This window comes from Bos indicus x Bos taurus, chromosome 1 (assembly GCF_003369695.1).
Source record: "Bos indicus x Bos taurus breed Angus x Brahman F1 hybrid chromosome 1, Bos_hybrid_MaternalHap_v2.0, whole genome shotgun sequence".
NCBI lineage: Eukaryota > Metazoa > Chordata > Mammalia > Artiodactyla > Bovidae > Bos > Bos indicus x Bos taurus.
Genome location: NC_040076.1, coordinates 83,609,863 through 83,622,651, shown reverse-complemented (window position 1 = coordinate 83,622,651; position 12,789 = coordinate 83,609,863). Strand labels below are relative to the sequence as shown.

The window sequence follows — 12,789 nt, the reverse complement described above, 5'->3', positions numbered from 1 at the left end:
GCCCAGCTCTTTGTACTGTTTTGTATTCTCATCAGCAACAAGTGACAGTTCCTATTGCTCCACATCCTCCCCACATTAGTGTCCTATACTACGTTTACCGTGTAACTCTCAGTTTTTTGCTGCAATAGCCAATCGTTTGAAGAGCTAACAGGTTTTTGTGAACTTAGCTAGTAAAAAAGTCACCAAAGCTCATGTCATCCTAAGAGTTATTACCATTATATCTTTCTGCCTCCTGAAACCAGCCTGCTTCCTGGCATTTAAGGTGTGTGCATGCATGTGTGCACACACACAGATATACATAATATATATGGGCACAGTCTACAACCAAGCCTGGACTGGAACACCCTTAACTAAATGTCAGCTGTTCTTCTGCTTACTTCATGTCTTTGGGTCTGATGACCTCAACTACCTGGACAGAGACAGAAGGAAGCAAAGAAAGGCAGCTGGACAATTTGCATCTTTATGCTTTGGATAAAGGAGGAGTTATAACTTTATTAACAGGCTCATATCTGCTCATTTGTAGATTGTACCAATGTTGACTTGTCTATCCTTAAGCAAAGGATCTTTTGTTTTCTTCAAGAGATTCTTGAACATGAAACACCTCAGGAACAAAACATACTTTATGACCAGACAAAATGGATAAACTCAATTTTCTAACAGTACTTGATAAACTGGAACACCGGTTAAGTGGGCAGCCAAGATATGACTTGATCAGAGATAGTATTGGAGGATAAAGCCAATTATTTAGGAGATGAAAATCTGGTTTTATCTTTTCTTAAAAATGCTTTTTCCCCCATAAGTTAATACAAAGTCTCCACAGTAAAGAAAAACGAAAATTTCATACCTTCTGGATATTCTGCTACATGGAGGGACAGGCTTTATCTTACAAAGAAAACTTAGGGATTATATTCTATGAACTCTCTTCAGCCATAATTTTTCTCAAGGATTACTTTTTCTGGTCTGTACTAAGAAGGAAATATGTCATTTTTCATTTTTCAAATATAAAATTTTATAACACACATATACACCCTAGTTGAGAAGGACTGCCTAATTAAATGCCATTGCCATTAATATTTGTTAACCAAAATGGAATATTCAGTTCCTTAATTATGTGGCTATCGTCCTGTTAATTTGCCATTTCATGCTTATTAGCATCCAAGGCTCTAGAAGTCTGAATAAGAAACATACACTAGTTAGCCTTGTTCTGGAGTAGGAGTGGGCTGTACATGTTTCGTTAATGGCTTTTTGTAATTTATAGGTGCTCAATAAATGTATTTTGAACTAAAACTCCTTTTAGAGGCCTTTTCCAAATAAAGTATATGCCTGAAGACATCCCTCATGTCCCACCAAACTCATCACATGATAATCTAAAACCAAAGTCTCAAATAGTAAATTCCTAATACTTCAATTACAGGCAGTAGAAAAAGCATAAAGAAGGTGTTTTGGGAAAGATTATCTTTAAATAGTCAAGGAAAGAAAAAATGACAACAAAAATAGCACATTCAAGCCCCATAAACACATAATCTATCATGCCATTAAAATACAAAATATAAAAATGCCTCCACATTTGTTTCTTTTTGACCCCATGCCCGATTCTGCCTACCAGAAAACTGACTGATCAAGTGTTCCTAACCTTTTCAGGGAAAGCTTTGGGAGGAGGTGAAATCCATAAATCCTGGATAGAGCAAAATGTACTGTGCCCCCATTCGGTGTCTTTCTTCCAAAGCAGTGGCATGCTGGCAATGCTCTTAACCTACAACCATTTCCTTAAGAGGACAGCTCTTCCAGTGAGGAAATTACTTCTCAATGTGAAATATTTGCCCTCATTTTCATTCTGGCCTAACTGGATCTATGCAAATGAATAGCAGGAAGTTGATTTTATACCTTTCTTCTTACTCACATGATTAAGGAAGGGCTGAGATTCGGGTACTATCTTCCTCAGCTTCTAAGCAGCTGGCATCACCCCTATTGATTTCATGCCCCACTCTACCACTGGATCTTACCTTGACTCCTACATGTGTTGGTGACTGAGTCTTCCTTGCTACCGGTAGCTCTTTCCATATTTTCAATCCAGGGTACAAATTCCACTTCATTGCCTTTGCTTTAGAGAAATACACATGAGCTCCCTACACTGGTTCTCTATGGCAGGAGTGGTATTGCCTCACACCAGATTTTCCCCAGCTAAAGCTTTATGGACCTGCTTCCTATTCCTCCTCCACCTGTGGTCTAAGACTTGCCCCAGATTTCTGGATGACATTTAACAAAGGAATGTTAAAGGGATTCCACCTGACAGATTACGTATTTAACACCTAACTGGCCGCAAATGTTGAAATGGGAGAGGTGAGGAGATGAGTTAAAGCTTATCACCTCCTAGCTCGTCTTACAGAGTAGTTTGCTAGCCTGATGTGATCAGTTATTCAATCAGTTCTTTCATTTATTCACTAAACATTTACTGAGCATCTACCTGAGTGCCAGGTTCTTCTGTAATATGAAGCCTGAGGGAAACTAAAACTAATAAGGCAACCTCTGTGCCCTAGAGAAAATTCATGGTCTAGTGGGGAGAAAAAGCTAAACACGTCATAAAATTATAATACAGCACATTCAATACTGTGATAGGGGTACTCCTTAAGGGAGTGAGTACAGAGAGGAGGGAAAGAGACTCGGCTGTCCACCAGAGCCCTCGCCCCTTCCCATCACTATCATCTCTCTTTATTTTAGGGGAGCCTCTACTAAGCAAGCTGTACATGAACTGAATCCCAGGCTACGGGTTTATTCAGCAAGTGTTTATTGGGTACCTCCCGAGTGCTTTGGAACAGGGAGAGGAATTAGAGATGGAGAGTTTCTAAGTGGGCAGGAATAGATGGGTAAGGAGCACCAGAAAGAACTGAACCCTGAAAGAAGTATGAGTGTATCCTCCTCCAGACAAGGAGGAATGCAGAGAGGAAGGACGATGATCAGGAGAGTTCTGGGTAGAAAGAGAGAAGCTGAATGACTTAACATCAGAGGGTACACTTGCCTAGTCAGCGAAGTAGGAGGCAGGGCAGCCACGTGACAATAGGAGTAGAATTGGAGGTCATAGAAAAGTTACAGAAGACAGCCAGAGGCAAAAGCACTTACAGTAGGTTTCAAAATGGCAGGTATGACTCAACTGCAACTCAGCAACCTAGCATTGGGAGAGATGCCCGAGGCTAGCAGTGGGGCCAGGGAGCTAATAGTTTTTAATTACAAAAGTTAAACTAAATTAAAACTTAATTGGAAATCCCTTGTAATAAGCTAAGTGATGAACAAAATCAATGAAAGCAATTATGTAGTTGCGGGGGGTGGCAGAGGATGAGATGGTTGGATGGCTTCACTGACTCAATGGATATGAGTTTGAGCAAACTGAGAGAGAATGAAGGACAGGGAAGCCTGGTATGCTGCAGTTCTGGGGTTGCAGAGTCAGACATGACTTAGCGACTGAACACACACAATTATTTAGAATCAATAGAAACTATCTGCAACACTGGACACCTCTTAAAAATGAGTACACACCTAGTGCTTGCTTCAAACCGTAGATTTCCTTGGTATGAAATTAAAAACAAAAAAACAGCACTCTCAAACATAGCTTCCCCAGTAGCTCAGCTGGTAAAGAATCCACCTGCAAAGCAGGAGACACCGGTTCCATTACTGGGTTGGGAAGATCCCTGGAGTAGGAAATGGCAACCCACGCCAATATTCTTGCCTGGAGCATTTCATGGACAGAGGAGCCTGGTGGGCTACAGTCCATGGGGTCGCAAAGAGTCAGATGTGACTGAGCTACTAACATTTTCACTTTTTAACTCTCAAACATAAGCCAATTTGAATAGATTTTACACGTTGATTTTATACACATGTAGACACATAGAATCCCATGGACGGATGAGCCTGGTGGGTTGCAGTCCATGGGGTCGCTAAGAGTCGGACACGACTGAACGACTTCACTTTCACTTTTCACTTTTGTGCATTGGAGCAGGAAATGGCAACCCACTCCAGTGTTCTTGCCTGGAGAGCCCCAGCGATGGGGGAGCCTGGTGGGCTGCCGTGTATGGGGTCCCACAGAGTCGGACATGACTGAAGCGACTTAGCAGCAGCAGCAGCAGACACATAGAATACTATAAAAATTTATTAAAGTGTGTAGGCTTTGGTCTTATTTTCTTAGCCATTTGGAAAACCTTTCTGCAATCCTGGCTTACCTGGGCCTGGCATCCCTCCCATTCTCTGGCCATCCTGCCATTCCCTGTGTGCCTTGACTCTTGGTCCATCCAGGTTTCTACAGTGAGTTCCATTAGCGCTGAATAAAGGAATAAACAATGTGCACATTAAGTGCTCATTTTTTCCACCTGAGCCCAAATTACCTGACTTGGTGAGGGAAACAGCATGAGTTTCTGGGACAGTGATAAGAATCACATTCTTCATTTGGGTGTTGTTCCAGCCTGTGAGAACAGCACCAGGTCTCAACCTCCAGTGGCCCTCACCACCTACACTTGTGTTAAAGCCTAACGCCTCAGTCTGATACTGGAGGTTTACCTCCCTCTCTCTCAACCTCATTTCCTTCCACTCTATCCAGGAACCTCTCAAGCCTGGCTCCAGGTCATCAATGAACGTGCTCCCTTGGAGGCAGCTCAGTAATTTTCAAAGGTTCCTGGGTCCACTTTCGTTACCCATGTGATGGGCAGTTGTCCAGGTGCTACGATGGGCCTGCAGCTTGGATTTCCTGCCTTAGGCTCAGGTCCCTGCCAGGACAGGGAGAGACCTTATACCAGGCACCATGTTCCCCTGCAAAGCCGCCTGCAGCCAGAGCCCCTCCCCAGTGAGCCTGAACTTCTTCTGGTGTCCCCAGGCCTCCCAGTCACAGGTGGTCAGGCCACAACGGAAGTATACGTAGAAGTTGTCCCAAACCACGGTGCCCGCTGCCCTCCTTGACCTGTGCTGCTGGGTCCCACGCAAGGGTCACACTCTTCCCTTTAGTTAAGAGAGTGGGATGTGACAGTGTAGGGATAAAGCAGGGTATAGAGCTATATAAAGTGATGGGGCTGAGGTCCTGACCTTCCTGATCTGACCACCTGCCTGAGGAACCTCCCTCCCCTATTGCCTGATGTCCCTGCGTCTATGTTCCACCCAGAGTCTCATCTCCTCGCAAGAACCAGCCCAAGGCCCCATTCCTGCTTACTCAGTCACAGGGTGCAGAGGCCTCTCTGAATTCCTAGAGCCCTTGCTGTTGGCATCACTTGAAGTGACATTTCATCAGATCTTCTTGGTGAGCCAGGCTCAGGGGACTTGGTTCTGCTGCTGGAAAGTTTTGTGAAATTGACCCTCTATTTGCCTGTCTGAAGACGAAAGGGGCTGGAACCACGCCTCTGGGCTGATGTTTCAGTTCAGTTTGATTGCTTTTTTCACTCTAAACTACTTGCTAGTGTCTGTTTCTGCTTCTTATCTATATTTTACATTTCTGTCACAACCTAGAGCATAGAGTGCTAGGGCTTGAGGAAGACTTGAGAAATTTGTTTCTGAGGTATTAACTGAATGAATACCAAGATTTTACAACAAACATGTTTTTCTGTGGGGCAAAGAACAATTGGGTGATCTAATTAAAATTTAGATTGTAGATTAAGCTCACTACTGTTAAGATATCAGTTATCCCCAATTTGATCTATAGATTTTACACAATCCCAATCAGAATCCCAGCAAGGTTTCTTGTAGAAATTGACAACTGATTCGAAAATATATACAGAAATGTAAAAGATATAGAATAGCCAAAACAACTTTAAAAAGGAAAAACAATGTTGAAAGACTCAAACAATCTGATTTTAGACATTATAAAACTACAGAAATCTAGGATAGTACAGTATTGATGTCAAGATAGAAAACTAAGGCAATTAAACAGAATAGAGCATCCAACAATAGATGCACATATATAAATAGTCAATTGGTGGAAAAAGAGTCTTTTCAACAATGGTAGTAGAACAATCATTGATGTGCACAAAACTAAACTTTGATTGACACCTCATAGCAAATACCATAAAAATTCCTCAGAATGGATCAGAGACCTAAGTGTAAAACTTAAACTATAAAACATCTAGGAGAAAACATAGGAGAGAATCTTTGTTATCTTTAAACAAATATTTATTACACATAACACCCACAGTATGATCTGTAAGTTAAAAAATATTGGATTTCATAAAAATTAAAATCCTCTTCTCCTAAATAGATACTCTTAAGAGAATGAAAAACTAAGCTACATGCTGAAGGAAAATATTTGCAAATTACATATCCAATAAATGACTTGTATCCAGAATATATTTTTTAAAAACTCTCAAAACTAAATAGTAAGAAAACAATGAACAAAAGATTTGAACAGAGACTTCACTAAAGAAGATATATGGATGGCAAGGAAGCACACAAAAAGATGCTCAGCCATTAATCACAGCAACTTAAAACCTCAGTAACATGCTACTACACACCTATTAGAAGGCTTAAAATGAAAAAAGGCTGACAATACCAAGTGTTGGTGAGATGTGGAGCAAGTGGAACTTTCATATACTGCTATGGGAGTATAAGATGGTATAACCATATTAGAAAAGAGCTTAGCAATTTCTTTAAAAAGTTAAACACGCACCTGCCATATGACCTAACCATCACACTCTTATTTACCCAAGAGCAATGAAAGCATATGTCTGCAAAACGATTTGTACCCAAATCTTCAAAGCAGCATTAGCACCTCAAAAGTGGAAAGAAGCCAAATATACATTAAGAGGTAAAAGGATATGTAAGCTGCTGCTGCTGCTACTGCTGCTAAGTCTATTCAGTCATGTCCAATTCTGTGCGACCCCATAGACAGAAGCCCACCAGGCTCCCCTGTCCCTGGGATTCTCCAGGCAAGAACACTGGAGTGGGTTGCCATTTCCTTCTCCAATGCATGAAAGTGAAAAGTGAAAGTGAAGTCGCTCAGTAGTGTCCGACTCTTAGAGACCCCATGGACTGCAGCCTACCAGGCTCCTCCGTCCATGGGATTTTCCAGGCAAGAGTACTGGAGTGGGTTGCCATTGCCTTCTCCGTATGTAAGCTGGGGTACATCCAAACAATGGAACTCTACACAGGAATTAAAGGAATACACTACTGCTACACAAAGAAACATGAATGTATCTCAAAGTAATTATGCTAAGTGGGAGAAACTAGACCAGAAAAAGTACATGCTATATGTTTCCTTATGGAATTCTAGAAAATTCAAAATAATCTATTGTGATAGAAGATCAGTGATCACTTGGAGAGCTGTAAAGGGATAAAAGAGGTACAAGAGAAAGGTCATAAAAAGAAACATGAGGAAAATTTGGGGGATGAAAGAGGTGTTCATTATCTTGATTGTGGTGATGCTTTTACAGGTGTGGACATGTGTCAACATTTACCAAATTGTATACTTTAAATATGTGCAATTTATTATGTCAATTATACCTCAATAAAGCTGTATTTTTTTCAATAAAGCTCTTTTAAAAATTGTTTAAGGCTTCTTCCCGGAAACTTTAATAAACTACAATGCATATTTCCAAGCATAAACCCTAGCAATCCTAATTTTACAGTTCTAGGCTAGGACCCAGAAACCTGCATTTGACCCAAGCTCTTCAAGCAATTCCAGTGCAAGTTTTCCCTAAACCACACTTCGTGAAACACTGATCTAGAGAGTAAGGATTTCTAGAACAATATTGTAATTAGAATGTTTGTTTCTGGGGAAAATAAGTAACTTTTCCTACTAGGGTTGTTATATCTTTCTGTATTATGCCTCCAGAGCACTCATATTCCATTAGCATAACATGTATTTAGCATATTATAAATAGTTCAAAGGCAAAATTAAATCATATCTTTCCCCCCATCTTCAGTTCAGTTCAGTTCAGTCGCTCAGTCATGTCCTACTCTTTGCGACCCCATGAATCACAGCATGCCAGGCCCCCGTGTCCATCACCAACTCCCGGAGTTCACTCAAACTCATGTCCATTGAGACGGTGATGCCATCCAGCCATCTCATCCTCTGTCGTCCCCTTCTCCTCCTGTCCCCAATCCCTCCCAGCATCAGAGTCTTTTCCAATGAGTCAACTCTTCGCATGAGGTGGCCAAAGTATTGGAGTTTCAGCTTCAGCATCAGTCCTTCCAATGAACACCCAGGACTGATCTCCTTTAGGATGGACTGGTTGGATCTCCTTGCAGTCCAAGGGACTCTCAAGAGTCTTCTCCAACACCACAGTTCAAAAGCATCAATTCTTCAGTGCTCAGCTTTCTTCACAGTCCAACTCTAACATTCATATATGACCACTGGAAAAACCATAGCCTTGACTAGACAGACCTTTGTTGGCAAAGTAATGTTTCTGCTTTTTAATATGCTATCTAGGTTGGTCATAACTTTCCTCCCAAGGAGTAAGTGTCTTTTAATTTCATATAAATTAAAATTAACTTCATGATCTTGTTACATTTCCTGGCAGAGGCTTACAATTTAAATCAAGAACTTAGGTCTCTTGGTCATGACTGAAAACTGATGCGCTAGTTTTCCAATCACACTTCTTAGTTTACATTTTTTCCATATCTTATGATGCACATCCACCCACACATCCTCCTGACAAGCTCATGATCAGAGGAGACACAGAAAGAGTGTAAAATGGTTTCATTACTGCTAAGTCTCTGAGGACAAAGTTATCTTTCCACGTGTATATAATTTTCCTCATTAAACAACAAAAACTGTTGCCAGTATAAATGATAGGAGATAGGTTTTTCCCATGAAACTAGCATTCCTTAACCCTGGCAACATTACCTGAAAGAAAGATTGCAACTCAGTGGATGAAGCTTGTTTTGGATTTTCCTATCCAATATCACTTGAGAAGACACATGTGAAGGATAAAGCCTACTCAAAGATGATTTTTAGCGATTAAAGGGAATACAGTGAATAACATCTGTGAAAATGGTGTAGGGATAAAAAAAAAACCTCCAAAAATTCGCTCCTCAATGAAAGCATGGAAAAAATTTGCAGAAATAGCCACAGTATTTTCAGAACACTGGAAATTAAACAAAGGCTTCAGGAGAGCCTTAGTTCAAGAAGACTGGATGAATCTCAGTATGACCGGTGAGTTTGTGGTGTTTTAGTTACCCTAGTCCCATTCTACTCCTTTTTCTTAGTGGCAGCCTTGGAAACCAACAGCCTGTAATCATGGTGAAAATTAGCAAGCTGGCAGCTCTAGGAGGGGGCAGAATGGGGACCCCCTTCAAAGTCTCATTCCCAGAAAACTGTCATTATTTGATTGTCTGGGGGTTCCTTGGAATATCCTACTTGCAAGGCTGTCTTTATTAACCGACCAAGAGCTTGCTCAGTGTGAAAAGCCTTTTCCCCAGGGCTCTTTATATAGAGAAAATATATAGAGGTGATTATTTAATTTCTTGGCTGCTTGAGGCACTGGATAACAGCTGGGGAAAAACTAAGATAATCAAAAAGTAAAAGGAAAAACATAAGAATCCATAGTGGTTTTGAAAACCTCCAAATATTCTGGAGATTCTAGAAGGCCATTGTGCACATGCCAAGGGTTGTGCACACACTCAGGAAAAACCTTAGAAGACCTTATGCTCTCACCTCAGCTGATTTTGAGACTCTGTACAAAAATAAGTGAAGGCTAAGGAAATTGTCACCTGTCTGACTGAGTATTAAAGTTGTGCTCAAAAGTCCACACAGAATTCCTTGGCAAAGACCGAATGTTTATTGATTTCAGGTGTTTAAGAAAACTTCTGCCCAACCATGAAGCAAGCAGACTTCAGTGACCACACAGGACAATGAATATGGGTTTTATAGAATTATTTCATAAAAGTCACTAAATAAACCACAGACTGCAACAATAGCAAACACTGGAGATAGAGGAGAATCTGATTTCCAGAGTTGCCACATTATGGCATTTTAAATGTCTAGTTTCCAAAGAAAAATTATGATGCATACAGAGAAATAAGAAAACATAACCCATACACAGGAAAAAAAAAAAAAAAGGAGTCAATAGAAACTGTCCCTGAGGAAGCCAAGATATTGCACTTTCCAGACCAAGACTTTAAATCAACTTAAAAAAAAAATGTTTAGAATGAAAGGAAGCCATATATAAAGAACTAAAGTATGAAAACAAACTCTCATCAAATAGAGAATATAAAGAGAGAGAAATTATACTTTAAAAGGACCAAATAGATATTTTGGATTGAAAAGTATAATAACTGGAGTGAAAAATTCACTTCAATGGTTCAATAGCCAATTTGAGCAGGCAAAGAATCAGAGAACTTATACATGAGTCAATTGAAACTACCCAATTTGAAGAATAGAAAGAAAAGAATGAAAAAAATAAACAGAGCTTTAAAAGCTTGTAGGACACCAACAAGCATATCAACATATACCTAACAGGAGTCCCAGAGGACATAAAAAGGGACTGAAAAAATTAATACTTGAAGAAGTAATGGCTAAAGACTTCCAAAATTCAAAGTAAAATGCTAATCTACACATCCAAGGTGATCTAAAAACTCCAGAAATAAAAACTCAGAGAACACCCACCTATACATAATATGATCAAACTGTCAAAAGACAAAGAAAGTAGAGATAGCCAAGATGGCAGATTAGGAAGACCACAAGATCACCTCCTTTCATGACTACATCAAAATTACAACAATGGCACCCCACTCCAGTACTCTTGCCTGGAAAATCCCATGGACGGAGGGGCCTGGAGGGCTGAAGTCCATGGGGTCGCTAGGAGTCGGACACGACTGAGCGACTTCACTTTCACTTTTCACTTTCATGCATTGGAGAAGGAAATGGCAACCCACTCCAGTGTTCTTGCCTGGAGAATCCCAGGGACGGGGGAGCCTGGTGGGCTGCCATCTATGGGGTCGCACAGAGTCGGACACGACTGAAGCAACTTAGCAGCAGCAGCAGCATAGAGCAACTACTGATAAGAAACACCTGAAGATTAGCAGAAAAGGTTATCTACAACTAAAGATATGAAGAAGGAACTAAAATGAGATAAATAGGAGGGGCAGAAAAGCAGTAGAGTTAAAACCCATACCCACTCGGTAGACAACCCACAAACAAGAGGATAATCACACTTGCAGAAGTTCTCCCCAAGGAGCAAGGGATACAAGCCCCACATTGAGCTCCCTAGCTCAGCCGTCCTGCACCAGGAAGATGAGCCCCCAGAGTCAAACGCTTTGAAGGCCAGCGGGGATTACTTTTGGGAGAGTTAGAGGGCACTAGAAAATAGAGACTCTACTCTTAAAGAGCATGTACAAAATCTCACATGCTCTAAGACCCAGGGCAGAAGAAATAGTTTCAAAGAATCCTGGGTTAGACCACTTGCTAATCTTGTAGAACTTCCCAGAGAGGTAGGAAGAAACTAGGAACTCCGTGGGAATACAGGTGCTGGCAGCAGCCATATTTAGGAACTCATTCTACCATGAGGATACTGGTGCTGGCAAGTGCCATCTTCCCTCTAGATGATTGGTTCTGGGAAACAGCCCCACTCAGCAGCAGGCCTGATGCCCTTAGACCCCATGAATCTCCAAGTCATTCAGGGACCCAGCCTCATCCACCAGAGGGCCCAGGACACAGACCCACTCACTAGTGGGCCAGTGCTAGTCCTGGGAACCCCTGAGTCACAAAGCCAACTTCACCAGGACCTAGTACTCCTTGCCAGCAGGCAAGGAGCATCCTCAAAGAGCCAGAGCCTGGCAGCCAAGTGGGATGGGGGCCAGCCCTGGCTATAAGTATGCTTATAGTAGTCAGCCTCATCACAACAGAAAAGTCCATACAGCTCACAGAGGAGGCAGTTCTAGAACACATCACTCTGGTGATCAAAGAGAAGTTGGGCCCCATAGAACATCTCCTACATAAGGCCACATCTCTGACATTGGGAAACATAACTGATAGAATATATAGAAATAAAAACAGAAAGTTAGGCAAAATGAGGTGACAGAGGAAAATGTTCCAAATGAAAGAACAAGAATAAAACCCTAGAAGAACTATTAAGCAATAATTATTACTTATTTACCCAATAAAGAGCTCAAGGTGACGCTAATAAAATGCTGTGCTGTGCTGTGCTTAGTTTGCTCAGTTGTGTCTGACTCTTTGTGACTCCATGGACCATAGCCCATCAGGCTCCTCTGTCCATGGGGATTCTCCCGACAAGAATACTGTAGTGGGTTGCCATGCCCTCTGCTGAATGAGCTAAAAAATAGATGAACATAGAGAGCAACTTTTAAAGAGTTTGAAAATATAAAGAACTGAGCAGAGCTAGACAATAAACTAAAATTAAATATACATTAGAAGGAATCAACAGTAGATTAGATGATACAGAGGAGTGGATCAGCAAACTGGAAGACAGAATACTGGAAATTACCCAAGCTGGCCAGAGAAAAGAAAAAGAACTGTAAAAAATGGGGATAGTTTAAGAGACCTCTGGGATAACATCAAGTATATTAATATTTGCACTCTAGGGGTTCTAGAAAAAGAGAGAGAGAAGTTGGAGACATAATAGCTTAAAACTTCCCTAGCTTGGGGAAGGAAACAGACATTCAGGTTCAGAAGCACAGAGAGTCCCAAACAAGATGAACCCAAAGATATCCACACTAAGATAGGTTGTAATTAAAACGGCAAAATTAAAAGCATCAAGGGGAAGCCAACTAGTTACATAAAGTTGCAAGATACAAAGGTAATATACACAAATCTGTTGCATTTCTATACACTAACAATGACCTATCAGAAAGAGAAATCAAGAA

General features: G+C 41.1%; 1 protein-coding gene across 3 annotated transcripts in view; it reads right to left on the bottom strand.

The window, feature by feature from the left end:
• MCF2L2 (MCF.2 cell line derived transforming sequence-like 2) overlaps positions 1-12,789 on the bottom strand; it is a 260,855-nt gene that overhangs the window by 14,046 nt on the left and 234,020 nt on the right. The window lies entirely within an intron of this gene.